Source organism: Triticum dicoccoides, chromosome 4A (assembly GCF_002162155.2).
Source record: "Triticum dicoccoides isolate Atlit2015 ecotype Zavitan chromosome 4A, WEW_v2.0, whole genome shotgun sequence".
NCBI classification, from domain to species: Eukaryota; Viridiplantae; Streptophyta; class Magnoliopsida; order Poales; family Poaceae; genus Triticum; species Triticum dicoccoides.
Window position 1 is genome coordinate 458,455,603 of NC_041386.1, and position 21,413 is coordinate 458,477,015.

The window sequence follows — 21,413 nt, forward strand, 5'->3', positions numbered from 1 at the left end:
CGGCCACTCCTCCAGCCGGCACTGCCGTCTCCGCCGACCAGCCCGACTCGCCAGTCGCTCCCCTGGCTTAGTCTGCCGTTGCTTTCCCTGCTTGTTGTCCTTTGAACAATTTCTATTAAACTTGCGCAGTTCCACCCACTTGGGGTGTATTCGAACTATGTTGAATGCTGGCCTTGCGAAGGTCTTTTGTGTAAATATGATTGTGTGCATGTTTGGTTTCCATTCACGTATGCTTTTTATCCTTAGGCTTTTTCCTTTGCCGCCTTCCCCTTTTGGGGAGGCAAGTACTCGAGCTTTCTTGGATTGAAGTGAAGTGAATGGAAGCCGGCCGGCCGGCTACTCTGGTAGTCGGTCGGTGGTAGGAGATAAACCGGCTTTCATTATATTAGTCCGTTAGTCCCTAGCCATTTTTCGTGTGGGCATCCTTTCCTGCTTTTAACTCTCGCCAGTCGGGCAGCCGGTTCTTCGAACTGCGACTTTTGGCGAGAGAAAGCTTGGGTGACGGCACGCTACTTGTCTGACTGCGGGTAGGACTTCAAATATAACTCTAGGCGGCCAGTCCCTGGGCCGACTAGTCGAACCCGGTGCCGGACGAAGAAAAAAGTGAATGTAATGACAAGGTCATAAGCATAATGTTCTTCATTTATGGATAGAAGGTGGCAGTCCCCGAGCTCTCCTCGGGGGGGGGGGCCTATTGTCTCGTACTTAGTACAAAAGTTAGCGTGGTACATACTGCATTTCAACTGTAAAATCTTCGGAGGAGGTTGGCGTTCCATGGTCGTTCCGACTCCTTGCCAGAGTTGTCTCTCTTGCGTGCCTTGGGCTTCTGTGCGTTGATTAGGTAGTAGGAGTCGTTGCCCAAAGCTCTGCTGATGACGAAGGGGCCTTCCCAAGGGGCCGAGAGCTTGTGCTGGCCGACTGTTCGCTGGATCAGCCGGAGCACAAGATCGCCCACTTGGAAGGATCTTGGCCTGACCTTCCGACTGTGGTAGCGGCGCAAACCCTGCTGGTAGATGGCAGATCGGCTGAGGGCTAACAGCCGGCCTTCTTCCAGCAGGTCGACGCCATCTTCTCGTGCTTCCTTGGCCTCCGCCTCCGTGTTCATGGTTACCCGAGGTGAGTCGAACTTGATGTCAGTTGGGATGACCTCATCGGCACCATATACGAGGAAAAAAGGAGTGAAGCTGGTTGACTTGTTTGGGGTTGTGCGCAGACTCCAGAGGACGGCCGGCAGCTCATCGAGCCAACAGTCGACCGAACGCTCCAGTGGTACGACCAACCGGGGCTTGATGCCGGAAAGGATGAGGCCGTTGGCTCGTTCGACTTGGCCGTTTGACTGTGGGTGGGCAACGGACGCCAGGTCCAGCCGGATTCCTTGCGTCGCACAGAAACGTGCCAAGGCTCCCTTGGCGAAATTTGTGCCATTATCGGTGATGATGCTGTGTGGCACACTGTACCGGGTTGTTATATCTGCGATGAATGTGACGGCAGTCGGCCCATTCAGCTTCTTGATTGGTTTTGCCTCGATCCATTTGCTGAATTTGTCCACAGCGACTAGCAGATGAGTCATGCTGCCGCGTGCCGTCTTGAACGGGCCTACCATGTCCAGTCCCCAAACGGCGAAGGGCCAAGTGAGGGGAATGGTCTTGAGTGCCGAAGCCGACATGTGCTGCTTGGAGCTGAAGAATTGGCACCCCTTGCAATGTTTAACTAACTCCTTAGTGTCATCCAAAGCAGTCGGCCAAAAGAAACCATGGCGGAAAGCTTTGGCAACGAGTGATCTTGAGGCCGCATGGTGGCCGCATTCTCCTTGGTGAATGTCTCTGATGATTGCAATGCCCTTCTCTTGCTCGACACATCGCTGGAGAACTATAGTGACACTGCGCTTGACGAGTTCTCTGTTGACGATTGTGTATGCCCCGGCTCGACGTTGGACTTGTCTTGCCTCTGTCTCATCAGCCGGCAGATCTTGGTTCACTAGGAAGTTGAGGATGGGCTATGCCCGTGATGGGGCTGTGACTTCTTCTATTGCCAATACTGCTACTGCGACCAGGGCGGGCGGGCTGGGCAGTAAAATGCTGGAGTCAGCCGCCGCCTGTTGTGCTAGCGCGGTTCCCGGGCCGGCTACCGCAGTCCCCGAGCTGGGTGTAGCAGTCCCCGGGTCGGGCGTAACTACGAAAGTCCCCGAGCCGCTTGCTAACGTCCCTGGGCCGACTGTCGGAGCCCCCAGGGCACCCGTCTGGTTCTTCGAGCCGGACCTGGCCACGTCGGGGTCAGGGGGCACAAAGATGGAATCGGACTCTGGAGACGGCTTGACAGACGGTTTGAGGAGGTGTTGTAGAGAGACGCCGGTCGGTATTGCTTGTCGAGTGGAGCCTATTCGAGCCAGGGCATCAGTCGGCTCATTGTCGGCTCGCGGTATGTGGAGGAACTCGCATCCTTCAAAATACCCACTGATTTGCTGAACAAGGAAGCGGTAGCTTGCCATGTTTGCGTCCTTGGCATCCCAGTCGCCGGATGATTGCTGGACCACCAAGTCCGAGTCGCCATAACATAGGATCCGGCGAATGCCGAGTTCTTTGGCAAGCCGGAGCCCGTGTATGAGCGCCTCGTACTTGGCCACGTTGTTGGAGGCGGCAAAGTGAATTTGCAGCGTGTATCTGAGTTTGTCGCCTTTGGGAGAGGTAAGGACGACACCGGCTCCCAAGCCGGTGCGCATCTTGGACCCATCGAAGTGCATGTGCCAATGAGTGGAGTCGGGAGCTGGCGGCAGGTACTGGGTCTCGGCCCAGTCGACGAGGAAGTCGGCCAATGCTTGGGACTTGATGGCAGTGCGAGGTTGGTAGAAGATCGTGTAGGGGGGCAGCTTGATGGCCCATTTCGCCACTCGGCCGGATGCATCCCGGCTGCCTATGATCTCGGCCAGCGGGGCAGTTCATACGACCATGATGGGATGCTCTTGGAAATAGGGCATCAGCTTCTTGGCGGCGAAGTACACGTCGTAGCACATCTTCTGGTAGTGCGGGTAGTTCTACTTCGAGGCGGACAGCACCTCACTCAAATAGTACACTGGCCTCTAGACCGGCTGGGCTCGGCCCTCTTCTGGGCGTTGGACTACGACGACGGTGCTGACCACCCGGCTGGTTGCAGCAATGTAGAGGAGCCTGGGCTCTTTCTCAGTTGGCGCCGCCAGGACAGGCGGCGTGGCCAGCATCTTCTTCAGCTCGCGAAAAGCTTGGTCGGCCTGGTCATTCCACTCGAAGTGAGTGGTCCTCTTCATGAGGCGGTAGAGGGGGAGGGCTTTCTCTCCGAGCCGGCTGATGAAGCGGTTCAGGGAGGCCAAGCATCCAGTGAACTTCTGGACGTCCCACAGCTGGTGGGGATTGCCATTCTCTCAATGGCCTTAATCTTTACCGGGTTGTATTCGATGCCGCGTTCGGAGACCAGGAAGCCTAGGAGTTGGCCGGCTGGCACTCCGAACACGCATTTCTCGGGATTGAGCTTGATTTGGAATCGGCGCAGGTTCTCAAATGTTTCCTTGAGGTCTTCCAGCAGAGTTCCGTGCTTCTCCGTCTTCACCACAATGTCGTCTACGTAGACGTGGGCATTTCTGCCGAGCTGCTTGAGGAGGCACTTCTGCATGCAACGCTGAAAAGTGACACCGGCATTTCTCAAGTCGAATGTCATAGTCAGGTAGCAGAAGGCTCCGAATGGTGTGATGAAGGCGGTCTTCAGGCGGTCTGCCGGGTCTAGCTTTATTTGGAGGTATCCTGAGTAAGCATCCAAGAAACTCAACAGCTCGCATCCGGCCGTGGAGTCTATCACTTGGTCAATCCTCGGCAGGGCAAAGGGATCTTTGGGGCAGGCCTTGTTGAGGCTTGTGTAGTCTATACATATGCGCCACTTGTTGTTCTTCTTTAGCACGAGGACCGGGCTGGCGAGCCACTCTGGAAAGAAAACTTCCATAATGAAGACGGCTGCCAGAAGCCGGGCTATCTATTCTCCTACAATCCTTCTTTTCTCCTCCGACAGTCGGCGGAGGGGTTGTTTGACTGGTTTTGCATCTTCTCGGACGTGTAGCTTGTGCTCGGCGAATTCCTTCGGTACACCCGGCATGTCCTTGGGAGACCATGCGAAGATGTCCCGATTCTCACGGAGGAAATCAGCGAGCTCGCCTTCCTATTTGCTGTTTAGGTTTGCCCCGATGACGGCAAACCTCTCTGGATGCTCGGGGTCGAGCGGTATCTTCTTTGTCTCCTTGGCCGGCTGGAAAGACCCTTGGGCATCATACTCCTTGGGGTCGGGAGGCAAGGCCGACTGCTTGCCGGCCATGGCCACAACTCGATCCAACATCTTCTTTTCTTCGGCAATCACAAGGGACTCGGCCAGCCGGCTGCTGGCTGCTGCACACTCGGAGGACTTCTTGTAATCGCCGGCTATGGTGATGACGCCCTTGGTGCTTGGCATATTCATCTTGAGGTAAGCATAGTGGGGAACTGCCATGAACCTGGCCAAGGCAGGTCGGCCTAGCTACGCATGGTAGGGGCTTTCCAGGTCCACCACTTCAAACCAGATTGCTTCTCGGTGGAAATGATCTTTGTCCCTAAAGAGCACATCAATCTTGATCTTGCCAATGGGAGCGCAGGACAGGCCGGGTACAATGCCATGGAACACAGTCCGAGTTGGCATGAGTTGTTTTGTCTTGACGTTCAGCTTCTCTAGGGTGTCGTGGTACAGGATATTGATGCTGCTCACGCCGTCTATCAGTACGCGGGAGAAGCGGGCGGCGCGTCTATCCGTTGCAAAGGTGGCATCCAAAACCAATGCATAAGAGCCGGGCGACGGCATCACTTCCGGGTGGTCGGCCCGGCTCCAGCCGATAGGTTTTTCTAACCAGTGCATGTGCTCGGCGGGGGTGGCAGTGACCATGCTGACCTCCTGGTGCTCTTGGCGTTTGCTGCGCCGGTCTTCGAGCTGGCTCGTAAAGATGACGTAGGTGGCCTGCTTGTCGGGGAACTCGTCATGCACAGCTCCGACTGCAGGCCGAGCGCTCGGCGACTGCGGAGCCGAAGGCGGCGGCCCAGCAGGCGGAGGTGGCGCGAGCCCTTCGCCCATGGAGATTCGGGTGAGCCAATGACACTTCCGGGTTGTGTGGTTGGATGGCTTCGCGCCGCTGTGGAACTTGCAGGGGGCGTCGAGAGTTTGCTCGTAGGAGAAGGCTGGCTGCCAAGCCGGCTTGCCTCCCTTCTGCTTCTTGGGTGCGGGCCGCCTTTCGGTCGACTGCCGACTGGTGGCCACCTGCCGACTGGTGGAAGGTGGCACGGGGCCCTTGCGCTTGTGGTCGTTCGGGTGTGGGCGTCGGCCGGAGTCCCCAGCCGGCGTCTTGGGCGCCGGGTTGAGTACTTTTCCGGATGCATCTACCCAGAGCTCGGTCTTCATTGAGGAGTCGGCGGTGGCGTACTTGTCCGCTATGATCAGAAGCTCATCGAGGGTAGCCGGCTTGTCGCAGAGGAGCTTGTGCTTGAGGAGGGTGCCTTCTCGGCATCCGGCAGTGAAGTATTCTATGGCTTGCACCTCGTGCACCCCTTCACAAGAGTTGCAGAGCTTGGCCCAGCACATGAGGTAGTCACGGGTGGACTCGGCGGGGCCTTGCACACACAGGGAGAGCTGTCTGGGCTTGGGAGCCCGCTTGTAGGTGCTGGTGAAGTTGCGGACGAAGGCTTCTGTGAAGTCTAGCCAGCTGTTGATGCTGTACGGCTTGAGGCTGTTGAGCCAAGTCCACGCCGTGCCTTGCAGCATGAGGGGCACGTACTTCATGGCAACGCACCTGTTGCCATTTGCTATGCTAATCGCCGTGGAGTAGTCGGTCAACCAATCTTCCGGTTTCACGGAGCCGTTGTACTTGGGCGTGTCTCTTGGGAGCGAGAACCCTTTGGGGAAAGGCTCGTCGCGGATACGGGGGCCGAAACAAGGCGGGCCAACATCGTCTTCTTCTTCTAACGCCTGGGATCGCGCTAGGCGGTCGATCCGATGGCGGGCGTCGTTCTCGCCGACTCCCTCGTGGCGACCTAGCCGGCCGCTGAGAGTCGGATGCGCAACAAGCGGTGGGGGTGGGGTATCTCTCCCCACGGGGCTGAGGCGGGGGCGGGCTGCCTCGCCACTCCACGGCCCGGGGATGGCCTTCAGCGTCTCGCTCGATGGAAATCCGGGTTCAACTTCGGCTGACGGCCGACTCTTTCTCGCGCCGCGCGCGGGCTTTGCCCGTAGTCGGTGTCTGGGATGTCGCGTCGTGATCTTGGTGCGGGGAAAGGTTTTCCGCATGAGCGTCGGCTTCGTGCCGCCGCGCGGCCGCATCGATCAGCTGCTGGATGCGTCTGGTCATGTGGGGGAGTTCTTCGTCCCCCAATCCGTCTAGCTCGTCTACGGCCGCCTGGGCGGCGCGCAGGTTCTCGAGTGGAGTGGCATAGACTGGGCGGTCGACTCCCAGCGTGTCGGCGATGACAGCGCCGCGCTGCCTGACAACACCGGCCCGGCTTGGCCTGCCCGGGGCCGGCATGCCGAAGGCGACGCGGTCGGCTTCGCGCTGGTGGGCCTCAGTGAGGCGTCTTATGGAGGCCAGCCTCCGGCCCTCCGCGAGGAGGGCGAGGCGGCGCGCCTCCAGTGCTTCGTCGTCGGCATCATCCGGGAGGGGGATGGACAAATCGTGGGCCGCCGCATGCGGGGCGTCGTGGGCGCTTTCGTCAGGAGCGTCGCCGTGGCCGATGACCATCACCTCGGTGGTGACAGTGTAGCAGCCATCGGCCCGGGGAAGCGGGTCGTTGTAGATCGTGACGTCGGTGGGGAAAGTGTCGAGTGAAGCCGTGTCGGAGTCGACAGGCATCGGATCGGTGGAACCGACCGACTCCAAGTCCGCGGCAGGCTCGCCGGAGACGTGAAGCTGGCCGAAGAGGTTGACGAGGCGGTCGGTGCCCGCGTCGGAGGCGAGCTCGTCTTAGATGAAGGTTTTGTCGAGGAGATCGGCGAGGCTGCTCGCCGCGCAGATGTTGGTGACGCCTTGCAGCGCGTCGTGGCAAGCGCCATCGGGCGTGCCAGGCTGGCTACGCTCGCTGGGGAGGAAGAGGGTTCCCGTCCAGAACAGGTCTCCGGACGACGGTGCACCTGGCCCCACGGTGGGTGCCAAATGTCGAGTGGTAGGTGCGACATATGCCAACGGGTGGCTTATCATTGTGGGAGCCAGTAAGACATCGCCGGTGCCTGGAAACGGGATGAGGCGAAGACATGCACGCCGGCGAATCTTACCTAGCTTCGGGGCTCTCCGAGGAGATAACACCCCTACTGCTGCTCTGCGGGGTCTCCGCATGATCACTAGATGAACAAGTAGCTACACGATGCTCCTAGAGCTGTTTGGTGAGAGGAGGAAGAAGGTCACGGCTCGCTCTCTTCTTCTCCTTGTGTGGTGTCTAGAACTAGCAGGGATCAACCCTTTGCATGGGTGCCCCGGGGGGTTTATATAGGCCTACTCCCCGAGGTTACAATGGTAATCCGGCTGGGCATGGGGCCCAGCCGTCTGTGTCTATGCTCGCCGGCTTCTGCGCCGACTGCTGGGGCCCACCGGCTGGTGGGTCCCGCCGGCTGCCGGCTCCTTGGTCGACAGGCAGGCCCCACTGTCCAGGGCCTTGTCGGTGGCTGGTTACTGTTGCTCAATCCTGGTGATGAGGGCTTCGTCGAGGTAGGCGTGGCTACAGTGCCGCCGTCCGGCGGGTGATCACTGTAGCCTCACCGCGTCTCGTCTCCTTAATGGGGCGTCTCCTTCGAGGGAGGTGGCAGGCCGGCTGTGGGGAGCCGGCTCTGTCTTGGGTTGACTGGGGGAGGCATGGCCGCCTTCGGGTGTCTCTCTGCCCGAAGGGGCCCACCGCCCGTGGGCCGCGCTGGCGGCCCGTTGTGGATGACATCAGGGTCAGCATGGCAACAGTGGCGCACCGGACGGGTCCTGGCCACTCGTACGGCGCACTGTGCCAGGCGTGCACTGGGATTCGGGGGTGGCAGGCTTTACTGTAGCCACACCCCGTCACATCACCGTTAGGTGGATGCAGACTCCGAGGGTGCAATTTTGACTGCTTTGTGGGAGCCGGCTTCTTGGAGTCGGCTTTCTCGTGGCCGGCTTCTTAAGGCCAGCCCTCCCGCAACTTTCTTCATGAGGGCTGGAGTCGGATCGCCTTCTGATAGTCGGCCTGGGAAACAGCCGGCAAGAGGAAGGCGGCCCCAGGTCTTGGATCCTTGAGGGCTGGATCGGCTCGTAATCTTCCTAGAAAGGCCAGGGGAGCCGGCTTGGCTACCTGTGGTCATATCCTTCGACAATTTCTTCTCTCTGATTTTTTTCTCATCGAAACTCAATATATGGAGGTGGAGTTGGAGTCGGAGACGCAACAGGGGGCCCACGAGGTAGGGGGCGCGCCCCCCACCCTCGTGAGAAGGGTGTGGGCCCCCTGGTCTTCATCTTTGGCGAGGATTTTTTATTGCTTTTTAAAGATGTTCCATGGAGTTTCAGGTCATTCTGAGAATATTTGTTTTCTGCACATAAAACAACACCATGGTATTCTGCTGAAAACAGTGTTAGTCCGGGTTAGTTCAATTCAAGTCATACAAGTTAGAGTCCAAAACAAGGGCAAAAGTGTTTGGAAAAGTAGATACGACGGAGATGTATCAAAATGCTCCTTGTGCTCCTCCTTATTCTTCGAGTATACCATTATATCATCTATGAACACCACAACAAACGTATCCAAATATTCCATGAACACCTTGTTCATCATGCTCATGAAATAGGCAGGGGCGTTAGTCAGTCCAATTGACATGACCATATACTCATACAACCCGTACCGTGTGGTGAATGCTGTCTTTGGTATATCCTTCTCCTGAATCTTCAGCTGGTGATATCCTGATCGCAGATCGTTCTTTGAAAACACCTTATCTCCTTGCAACTGGTCAAACAAATCATTGATCATCGGCAGTGGGTATTTGTTCTTGATCGTCACCTCATTCAATGCACGATAATCAACAACCATCCTTAAAGACTTATCCTTCTTCTCAACCAAAAGCACTGGGGCTCCCCATGGTGATGAACTCCGTCGAATGTAACCTTTCTCCAATAACTCCTTGATCTGCTTCTTAATCTCTTCCAGATCATTCGCGGGCATCCGGTATGGTCGCTTCGATATAGGCCCGGTGCCTGGCAACGGTTCTATCAACAACACGATGTCTCGATCCAGTGGCATGCCTGGTAATTCCTCTGGAAAAACATCCGGGTAATCCTTCACTATAGGCACTTCCTCCTGAACAATTCCCGTGAGGGTATTTACTTGGCTACTCCTAGGCGCATGCCTAGATACATACTTAATCCTTTTTCCCTCCGGGGTGGTGAGATAAATCGACTTACTAGCACAGTCAATGCTTCCTCCATACTTTGACATCCAGTCCATGCCTAATATCACATCCAATCCTTGTGACTCCAAGATTATTAGGTCAGACGGGAAAACATGGCTACCAATGGTTAAGGGTATATGGTCGCGCCATCGACTAGCCATATACTCTGCTCCAGGTGAACTTACTAATAGAGGGGTCCTAAGGGTTTGGGTTGGTAATTTAAACTTATCCACGAATCCCCTTGATATGTATGAATGCGATGCACCAGTATCAAAAAGAACAAGGGTGGTAAAAGACTTAACCAAAAACTTACCAATAACCGCGTCTGGCTGCTCTTCAACCTCCTCCACATTAATGTGGTTCACTTGTCTTCTTCCCAGTGCTCCCATTATCGTTTCCATTCTTCACTTCAGGGCACTCTGTGGCATAGTGTCCAGTCTTCCCACACTTGAAACATGTAACGTGGCTTAGGTCTCTCTTGGTGGGTGTGGCTAGATTGGAACGGTTCTGATTGTTGCTTGCCCCATTCCCATTCCCATTCCTTGGGCTGGTATGATTATGGGTACTTCCTCCATTGTGGTTGTGGCCTCCATGGTTATGAACAAGTCCTCCCGAGTTCGGGGTTAGGCGAGGCTTCTGCTGAGTTCCTGAATTATATCTTCCTTGTCCATACTTCCTCTTACGGCTCTCAATCTACTGCTGCTTCCCTTCAAGCATAAGAGCCTTATCTACCAACTCCTGGTAGTTGTTGAATGTTGCCACCATCAACTGCATGCTCATCTCATCATTCAGCCCTTCCATAAACTTCTCCTGCTTTGCGGCATCTGTGGCCACATCGTCAGGGCATAGTGAGATAACTTGCTAAACTCATCCGCGTACTGAGCCACAGTACGGTTCCCCTGGCGTAAGTTGCGAAACTCACGCTTCTTCATACTCATAGCTCCAGTTGAGACATGGGCTATGCGGAAAGCTTGTTGAAACTGGTCCCATGTAAGAGTGGCTATAGGGTAGGTAACAGTGTAATTCTCCCACCATGAGGCTGCTGGTCCATCCAACTGATGTGCGGCAAAATGCACCTTCTCAGCATTGGTACATCCTGCAGTGGTTAACTCCCTTCCAATCCTGCGGAGCCAATCATCTGCTACTATGGGCTCGGTGCTACTAGAAAACACTGGCGGTTGCAACCTTAGAAAACGGGCTAAGTTATCAACTGCTACTGGTGGTGGTGGGTTGTTGTTGTTGTTGTTGTTGTTGTTGCCTTGGTTTTGAACTAACAACTGCATCAGGGTATTATGCTGCTGGATCAACTGAGTGAGCTCCGGTGGGAAGGTAAATCCGAGGTCACATCTCGAAGGCATCTGATGGGTTTTAGAGGGAAGAGATTAGAATAGAATGAGGTCTAATGAGAGAAACACTACCCATATGCACATGAGACAAACACAATAATTTCACTCAATCAATCAAGCAAGGGCATACAATCGATCTAACTATCGTTACAAAAGTGCTCAGACTATACTATATATATGGTGGAATACTACTACTGATGTGGTGGTCTACTAAAAATATTGATCGATCGAAGACTCCATGATGTCTGCTCCAGCTTCGTCTTCATAGTCATCATCGCTGTCGTCGGGGTCTGAGTCGGTGTCGTCGATGATGATGTAGTCCTCTGGACGAATCTCCTTGGGTTCTTCGTCTTCTCCTCCTGGTGCGGGGTCTCCCATGAATATTCCTAGCTTCCTTTCCAGATCATCATTCTTCTCCACTAGTACGACGATTTCTTCCTCATAATCTTCGCGTGTATCCTTGAGTTCTTCCTCCAGTTCCGTGATCCTTTCCATAGCCTTCTTCAGATCTATCATGCCTGCGCACATCTGGTTCTCCTGGCGACGAATGTGCTGGTTTAACTCTTGGATGAAAGCTGCAATTGATCTATCTTTCCTGGTGCTGATCATCTCCCATTGCTCATCTCGGCGCCCACAAATCTGGTAGATAGTATCCTTAAGATCCTTTTGGTAAACTTCTCCAATGCGTCCCATGGTGATGTGAGCTGCCATACTCTTTCCTAGACTCCAGGTTGGTGCATAAAAGGAAAACACTATGGGCTTAGTGACTGGCATGAATGTCCTTCCTGGAACTTGAACTTGAATCATCCATCGCTCCTCTTCTGGTAAAGTGGCGTTGTAAGTCCCGGTGGAGCTTGGTATTCCTATGTTTAGGTACCTAGTGACTTCCTTCAAGTGTCGTCCAAAAGGTGCGTCTTCATCCGGTTGTGCAAACTTGTTCCTTCGTCCGCCATCCTAAAGAGTAGAAAATGGAGAGGAGTCAGAAATGAGAAGAGAATAGTGATCTAGGGCTTTAGCTTAGTGGTCGTGTCCTACACTCAGCGTGTGCTCTGATACCATCTTGTAGCGAACCGACCTCAAACGGTCAAGTCTCTGTGCTTTAGTGTCATCCCTAGATCGGTAATGCTGACACACATAGTACTCAAAGGATTTATAACAGAGTAGCAATCACACACTTATTACATCGAATGTCTCAAAAGAGAACTTATTACAATAAATATGGCTTAAGGCCATCTAATACGATAACAGCGGAAGGCTTGGAAGATAAAGTGAGTCCATCAACTCCAATGACACAGCTGAGCTGCACGACAACGACCTAACGAACCTTACTCCTTGTCTGAAAAGTCTGCAACATAATACGTTGCAGCCCGAAACCAGGTCAGCACATGGAATATGCTGGCAATATAATAGAGTAGAGCAAGAACAGAATAATGCTATCACTACATGCATATTTGGCTGGTGGAAAGCTCTATGGTTATAGTTTTTGCGAAAAGCCAATTTTTTCCTACAACAAAGGAATAGATTTTATTTAACTATCATGGTAGTTGAAACATCATTGATAAGGTTCCTCCAACTCAATCCCAATTAAAAGTAATTATCAACCCAACAATATTAATTTAGAGTGATGAGATACTTATGATAATCCAAGTACTAGATACTCAAGAATTGTCCATAACCGGGGACATGGCTAACCATGATGAGATTGTACACTCTACAGAGGTTTGTGCACTTTTCCCCACAAGACCCGATCTCCTTCGTTGGATTTCTTGCACTACAGGGTGTTTGAGAAACGGATGACCGAGACACAGACTTTCAGAAACATTTACTCTTTACTCCGGGCAGACCATACCAACCTACATCCCTCTACCTGCTGATCCACCTCTTCGAGAGCTCATGTAACTTACTCAGCTATGCTAGAGCCCATAATAGCATGTGGCTGCACACGGAAGTTTCTAGCATGAAATATCTCAGTTCCCTTTGAGCCTGGGTGGCGGACCATAGGATTATCACACGGGTACTCCGGGATATCCTAGGACAACACTGGATTCTCCAGGTGCCCGACAAATAATCCACCTAGATGTGTATTCAAGTTGCCACCTTAAGTTGAACCATTAATTAACAATCTCACATCTATCATGGATTTCACTCACCCAAACCACGTCTACGAGCATAACATAGCAATATGATCAATACGTAGAAGTAACTCCCAAGGGTTTGATAATAATAGGACAATAGGTTCTACCTCATTAACTACTTCCCAACCCAGAAGCTAATCACATCCTAATCATGCAATGTTTGAGGATTGGAGCTAATGCATAAAAACTGGGTGATAAAGGGGTATGATCAAAGTGTTACTTGCCTTGCTGATGATCCGCAAAATCTAAAGATTCGGAGTAGCACGCTTCGCACTCCGGGTGTTCTATCGCAAACAAGCAATAGCATACATAGGCAATCAAGCAAAGAAGCATGGATAAAACTCAAATAAGAAGGTCTAACCAGAAAGTTCAACTTAAGAACTCTAGTTTGCAAAAAAGAATCAAATCAAACGGGCAACGAAACTCAAACTGCAAAAGAAACAAGGTCCGTTTACTATTCTGGACTAAAGTCAAATTTTAAAGTATCAAAACCTTGTTCAAGTTGATTAAACAAAAAGAGGGTTTCGAGATGAAGATCTAGGCGCTTGAATCGCCTAATTCCAACAAACGAGCGAAAAGATAAACTAAAACAAAAATCGGATCAGAAATCGCGATCGAAAATAATCGCGGAAAATCTGAGAAAAAGAAAAACCGATGAACAAGCTAACGAACGAACGTTCGCTGTCTGTGGCTAATGAGTGGACACCATTCGTTAAAACGAACGTACGGACGAACATCCGCTAAATAACTAATCCGAGAAAAAATCGGTGAACCGATCGATTCAAAAAAAAACCTAGGGTTTTCTAAAAAACGGATCGGTTCTTTTTAAAAAAACGAACGACGGCTTTACCTCCGGCGAGGCGGGGCGGTGACTCCGGCAAGGCGGTGCTACGGCGGTGGGCGGCGCGGGTGGCAGGAGCGGCGCGGCGGCGGCGACGCGGCAATGGGCGACGAGGCGGCTCCGGTTGCGGCGGGGTGCGGCGGTGGTGGCGGAAATCGGGGGCGGGGGCGGGGTACTTATAGGAGGGGGTGCTTGCTTGGGCGAGGGGGCAAGCGGAGCGGGCAGGGAGAGTCCCGGCCGGACTCGGCCTCGCGGGCAAAGGCGCGCTCCCGTCCTGGAAGGAGACGGCGCGGGGAGGTGGGCCGGCTGACTTGGGCTTCGGCCCAGTCGGCGGAGGAAACTTTTTTTTTAATAATTTCGCCGAAACTAAAAAAATCCTATAAAAAATAAAAAATAAAAATGCCAAAACAAATTTCCATCGTCTAAATAAAATATTTAGAACAAGATGAACATTTTCTTGGCCCTAAAATGCAACTTTGAAAAACGTGCAATTTTTCTAATTCAAATAAAATAGCAATAAACTCCGAATAAAATCAAATATTTGATTTTAATATTTTTCCTCCAATATTTCATTTATTTTGGAGAAGTCATATTATCTCCTCTCATATATTTTAATATGAAATATTTTTTGGAGATAAAAATAATTAAAACCAAAAATCCATGTTTCATTATTTGATAAAACTCAAATATGAAAACAGGGAAATCCCCAACTCTCTCCGAGGGTCCTTGAGTTGCTTAGGATTTCGAGGATCACGAAACAAAATGCAATAAAATATGATATGCATGAATGATCTATGTATAACATTCCAAATTGAAAATTTGGGATGTTACAGTTTTCCCCTTCCCTAGTCCTAGTAGGAGAAGAAGGAAGGAGAGGAAGAAGAGAAGGAAAGGGGGCCCAGGCCACTAGCCCTAGTCCAATTCGGTTTGGGCTATGGGGGGCACGCACCACACCTTGGCCTGCCTTCTCTCTTCCACCATTAGGCCCATGAGGCCCAATAACTACCCGGGGGTGGGGGGGGGGGTTCCGGTAACCCCCGGTACTCTGAAACTTATCTGAAATGACCCGAACCATTCCGGTGTCTGAAAATAGCCTTCCAATTTATGAATATTTATGTCTCGACCATTTCAAGACTCCTCGTCATGTCGGTGATCTCATCTAGGACTCCGAACAACCTTCGGTACATCAAATCACATAAACTCATAATACGAATCGTCATCCAACATTATGCGTGCAGACCCTACGGGTTCGAGAACTATGTAGACATGAGCGAGACACATCTCCGGTCAATAACCAATAGCGGAACCTGGATGCTCATATTGGTTCCTACATATTCTACGAAGATCTTTATTGGTCAAACCGCACGACAACATACGTTGTTCCCTGATACGTCTCCAACGTATCTATAATTTTTGATTGTTCCATGCTATTATATTATCTGTTTTGGATGTTAATGGGATTATTTATACACTTTCATATTATTTTTGGGACTAACCTACTAACCCAAGGCCCAGTGCAAATTGCTGTTTTTTTGCCTATTTCAGTGTTTCACAGAAAAGGAATATCAAACGGAATGAAACCTTCGGGAGAGTTATTTTTTGAACAAACATGATCCAGGGGACTTGGAGTAGACGTCAAGAAAGAAACGAGGAGGTCATGAGGCAGGGAGGAACGCCTGCCCCCCTGGGCGCGCCCCCACCCTCGTGGGCCCCTCGTAGCTCCACCGACTTACTTATTCCTCTTATATATATCCATATACCCCGAAAACATCTAGGAGCACCACAAAAATCTATTTCCACTGCTGCAACCTTCTGTACCCAAGAGATCCCATCTTGGGGCCTTTTCCGGAGCTCCGCTGGAGGGGGAATCGATCACGGAGGGATTCGACATCAACACCATAGCCTCTCCGATGATGTGTGAGTAGTTTACCACAGACCTTCGGGTTCATAGTTATTACCTAGATGGCTTCTTCTCTCTCTTTGGATTTCAATACAATGTTCTCCTTGATCTTCTTGGAGATCTATTTGATGTAACTCTTTTTGCGGTGTGTTTGTCGAGATTCAATGAATTGTGGGTTTATGATAAAGTTTATTTATGAACAATATTTGATTCTTCTCTAAAATCTTTTATGTGTGATTTGTTATCTTTGCAAGTCTCTTCGAATTATCAGTTTGGTTTGGCCTACTAGATTGATCCTTCTTGCAATGGGATAAGTGCTTAGCTTTCGGTTCAATCTTGCGGTGTCCTTTCCCGGTGACAGCAGGGGCAGCAAGGCACGTATTGTATTGTTGCCATCGAGGATAAAAAGATGGGGTTTATATCATATTGCTTGAGTTTATCCCTCTACATCATGTCATCTTGCCTAATGTGTTACTTTGTTCTTATGAAGTTAATACTCTAGATGCATGCTGGATAGCGGTCGATGTGTGCAGTAATAGTAGTAGATGCAGAATCATTTAGGTCTACTTGTCGCGGATGTGATGCCTATATACATGATCATGCCTAGATATTCTCATAATTATGCACTTTTCTATCAATTTCTCGATAGTAATTTGTTCTCCCACCGTAATACTTATGTTATCTTTAGAGAAGCCACTAGTGAAACATATGCCCCCCGGGTCTATCTTTTATCATATAAGTTTCCAATCTATTTTGTTTTGCAATCTTTACTTTCAATCTATATCATAAAAATACCAAAAATATTTATCTTATTATTATTATCTCTATCAGATCTCACTCTCGTAAGTGACCGTGAAGGGATCGACAACCCCTTTATCGCGTTGGTTGCGAGGTTCTTATTTGTTTGTGTAGGTATGAGGGACTTGCATGTAGTCTCCTACCGTATTGATACCTTGGTTCTCAAAACTGAGGGAAATACTTACGCTACTTTGTTGCATCACCCTTTCCTCTTCAAGGGAAAACCAACGCAGTGCTCAAGAGGTAGCAAGAAGGATTTCTAGCACCGTTGCCGGGAAGATCTACCACAAGTCAAGATATACCAAGTACCCATCACAAACTCTTATCCCTCGCATTATATTATTTGCCATTTGCCTCTCGTTTTCCTCTTCCCCACTTCACCCTTGCCGTTTTATTCGCATCCTTTCCGTTTGCCTCTTTTTGTTTACCTCTTGCTTGCTTGTGTGTTGGATTGTTTGTCATGATGGCTCAAGATAATACTAAATTATGTGATTTTTCCAATACCAACAATAATGATTTTATTAGCACTCCGATTGCTCCTCCTACCGATGTTGAATCTTGTGAAATTAATTTTGCTTTGCTGAATCTTGTCATGAAAGATCCGTTCTCTCGCCTTCCTAGTGAATATGCCGCTACCCATCCAAACAGCTTAGTTGATTTGTGTGATATGCAAAAGAAGAAAGATATGGATAATGATATAGTTAAATTGAAGCTATTTCCGTTTTCGCTTAGAGATCATGCTAAAACCTAGTTTTCGTCTTTGCCTAAAAATAGTATTGATTCTTGGAACAAGTGCAAAGATGCTTTTATCTCTAAGTATTTTCCTCGCGCTAAGATCATCTCTCTTAGAAACGATATTATGAACTTTAAGCAACTAGATCATGAGCATGTTGCAACATCTTGGGAGAGTATGAAACTAATGATACGTAATTGCCCTACACATGGTTTGAATTTGTGGATGATCATACAAAAAATTTATGCTGTATTGAATTTTGCTTCTAGAAATTTTTTAGATTCGGCCGTAGGAGGCACTTTTATGGAAATCACTTTAGGAGAAGCTACTAAACTCCTAGATAATATTATGGTTAAATATTCTCAATGGCACACCGAAAGATCTACTAGTAAAAAAGTTCATGCTATAGAAGAAAATAATGTTTTGAGTGGAAAGATGGATGAACTTATGAAATTGTTTGCTAATAAGAGTGTTTATTCTTATCCTAATGACATGCCTTTGTCTACCTTGATTGAGAATAATAATGAATCTATGGATGTGAATTTTGTTGGTAGGAACAATTTTGGTAACAACGCGTATAGAGAAAACTTTAATCCTAGGCCGTATCCTAGTAATTCCTCTAATAATTATGGTAATTCCTACAAGAATTCTTATGGAAATAATAATAAGATGCCCTCTGATTTTGAATCTAGTATTAAATAATTTATTAGTTCACAAAAAACTTTCAATGCTTTGATTGAAGAAAAATTGTCTAAGATTGATGAGTTGGCTAGGAACGTGGATAGAATTTCTCTTGATGTTGATTCTTTGAAACTTAGATCTATTCCACCCAAGCATGATATCAATGAGTCTCTCAAATCCATGAGAATCTCCATTGATGAGTGCAAAGAAAGAACCGCTAGGATACGTGCTAAAAAGGATTGCTTTATAAAAGTGTGTTCTTCTAGTTTTGATGATAATAAGGATGAAGATCTAAAAGTGATTGATGTGTCTCCTATTAAATCCTTGTTTTGCAATATGAATCTTGATAATGATGGGACTGGAGATGAGTCAACTTTAGTTAAAAGGTGTCCCAATGATTCGGAGTTTTTAGATCCTGATGCAACAATTGGTAAAAGTGGGATTGGAGAGGTCAAAACTTTACATAGAAATGAACCCACTATTTTGGATTTCAAGGAATTTAATTGTGATAATTGCTCGTTGATAGATTGTATTTACTTGTTGCAATCCGTGCTAAATTCTCCGCATGCTTATAGTCAAAATAAAGCTTTTACCAAACATATTGTTGATGCTTTAATGCAATCTTATAAAGAAAACTTGAATTAGAAGTTTCTATCCCTAGAAAACTTTATGATGAGTGGGAACCTACTATTAAAATTAAAATTAGAGATCATGAATGCTATGCTTTATGTGATTTGGGTGCTATTGTTTCCACGATTACAAAAACTTTGTGTGATGTGTTAGGTTTCCGTGAATTGAATGATTGTTCTTTAAATTTGCATCTTGCGGATTCCACTATTAAGAAACCTATGGGAAGGATTAATGATGTTCTTATTGTTGCAAATAGGAATTATGTGCCCATAGATTTCATTGTTCTTGACATTGATTGCAATCCTACATGTCCTATTGTTCTTGGTAGACCTTTCCTTAGAACGATTGGTACAATTATTGATATGAAAGAAGGGAATATTAGATTCCAATTTCCGTTAAGGAAAGGAATGGAACACTTTCCTAGAAATAAAATTAAATTACCTTATGAATCTATTATGAGAGCCACCTATGAATTGCATACCAAATATGATAATACCTAGATCTATTCTTGCTTTTATGCCTAGCTAGGGGCGTTAAACGATAGCGCTTGTTGGGAGGCAACCCAATTTTATTTTTGTTCCTTGCTTTTTGGTTCTATTTATTAATAAATAATTCATCTAGCCTGTGTTTATATGTGGTTTTATGCTTTTAATTAGTGTTTGTGCCAAGTAGAACCTTTGGGAAGACTTGGGGGAAGTTTTAGCGATCTTGTTGTAAAAAACAGAAACTTTAGCGCTCACGATATTTACTGCCATTTTTTACTCGAGAGTAAGATTAGGTTGATTCTTTTTGAATATTATTAATAGACAAATTCCTCAAGTCCACCAATTTATTTCAGAATTTTGGGGGTTACATAAGTATTAGAAACATACAAATTACTACAGACTGTTCTGTTTTTGACAGATTCTGTTTTTCGTGTGTTGTTTGCTTATTTTCATGAATCTATGGCTAGTATCAGAGTGTGTGAACCATAGATAAGTTGGAATACAGTAGGTTTAACACCAATATAAATAAAAAATGAGTTCATTACAGTACCTTAAGTGGTGGTTTGTTTCCTTATACAAACGGAGCTCATGAGATTTTTTGTTGAGTTTTGTGTTGTGAAGTTTTCAAGTTTTGGGTAAAGATTTGATGGATTATGGAATAAGGAGTGACAAGAGCCTAAGATTGCGGATTCCAAAGGCACCCAAGGTAAATTCAAGGACAACCAAAAGCCTAAGCTTGGAGATGCCCCAGAAGGCATCCCCTCTTTTGTCTTCTTCCATCGGTAACTTTACTTGAGGCTATATTTTTATTCACCACATGATATGTGTTTTGCTTGGAGCGTCTTGTATGATTTGAGTCTTTGATTTTTAGTTTACCACAATAATACTTGTTGTACACGCCTTTTGGGAGAGACACACATGAATTGGAATTTATTAGAATACTCTATGTGCTAGATAATTTTGCTCTAGTACTTCACTTATATCTTTAAGAGCTCAGTGGTGGTTTTATTTTATAGAAATTATTGATCTCTCATGCTTCATTTATATTATTTTGAGAGTATTTTAGAACAGAATGGCAATTTGCTTTGGTTATAAAATTAGTCCTAATATGATAGGCATCCAGGATGGGTATAATAAAAACTATCATAAAAAGTGCATTGAATACTATGAGAAGTTTGATACTTGATGATTGTTTTGAGATATGAAGATGGTGATATTAGAGTCATGCTAATTGAGAAGTTTTGAATTTGATAAATACTTCTTCTAAAGTTTGTGATTCCCGTAGCACGCACGTATGGTGAACCGTTATGTGATGAAGTCGGAGCATGATTTATTTATTGATTGTCTTCCTTATGAGTGGCGGTCGGGGATGAGCGATGGTATTTTTCTACCAATCTATCCCCCTAGGAGCATGCGCGTAGCACTTTGTTTAGATAACTAATAGATTTTTGCAATAAGTATATGATTTCTTTATGACTAATGTTGAGTCCATGAATTATACGCACTCTCACCGTTCCACCATTGCTAGCCTCTCTAGTATCGCGCAACTTTCACCGGTACCATAAACCCACCTTATACCTTCCTCAAAACAGCCACCATACCTACCTATTATGGTATTTCCATAGCCATTCCGAGATATATTTCCATGAAACTTACCACCTTTCCGTTTATTATGACACGCTTCATCATTGTCATATTGCCTTGCATGATCATGTAGTTGACATCGTATTTGTGGCAAAGCCACGTTCATAATTATTTCATACATGTCACTCTTGATTCATTGCACATCCCGGTGCACCGCCGGAGGCATTAACATAGGGTCATATTTCGTTTTAGTATCGAGTTCTAATTTTTGAGTTGTAAGTAAATAAAAGTGTGATGATCATCATTATTAGAGCATTGTCCCAAGTGAGGGAAGGATGATGGAGACTATGATTCCCCCACAAGTCGAGATGAGACTCCGGATGAAAAATAAAAAAGAAAAAAAGAGGCCATAAAAAAGGCCCAAATAAAAAAGGGGAGAAATGAGAGAAAAAGAGGGAAGGGACAATGCTACTATCCTTTTACCACACTTGTGCTTCAAAGTAGCACCATGATCTTCATGATGGAGAGTCTCCTATTTTGTCACCTTCATATACTAGTGGGAATTTTACATTATAGAACTTGGCATGTATATTCCAATGACGGGCTTCGTCAAATTGCCCTAGGTCTTCGTGAGCAAGCAAGTTGGATGCACACCCACTTAGTTCCTTTTTGAGCTTTCATACACTTATAGCTCTAGTGCATCCATTGCATGGCAATCCCTACTCACTCACATTGATATCTATTGATGGGCATCTCCATAGCTCATTGATACGCCTAGTTGATGTGAGACTATCTTCTCTTTTTGTGTTCTCCACAACCACCACTCTATTCCACATATAGTGCTATGTCCATGGCTCACG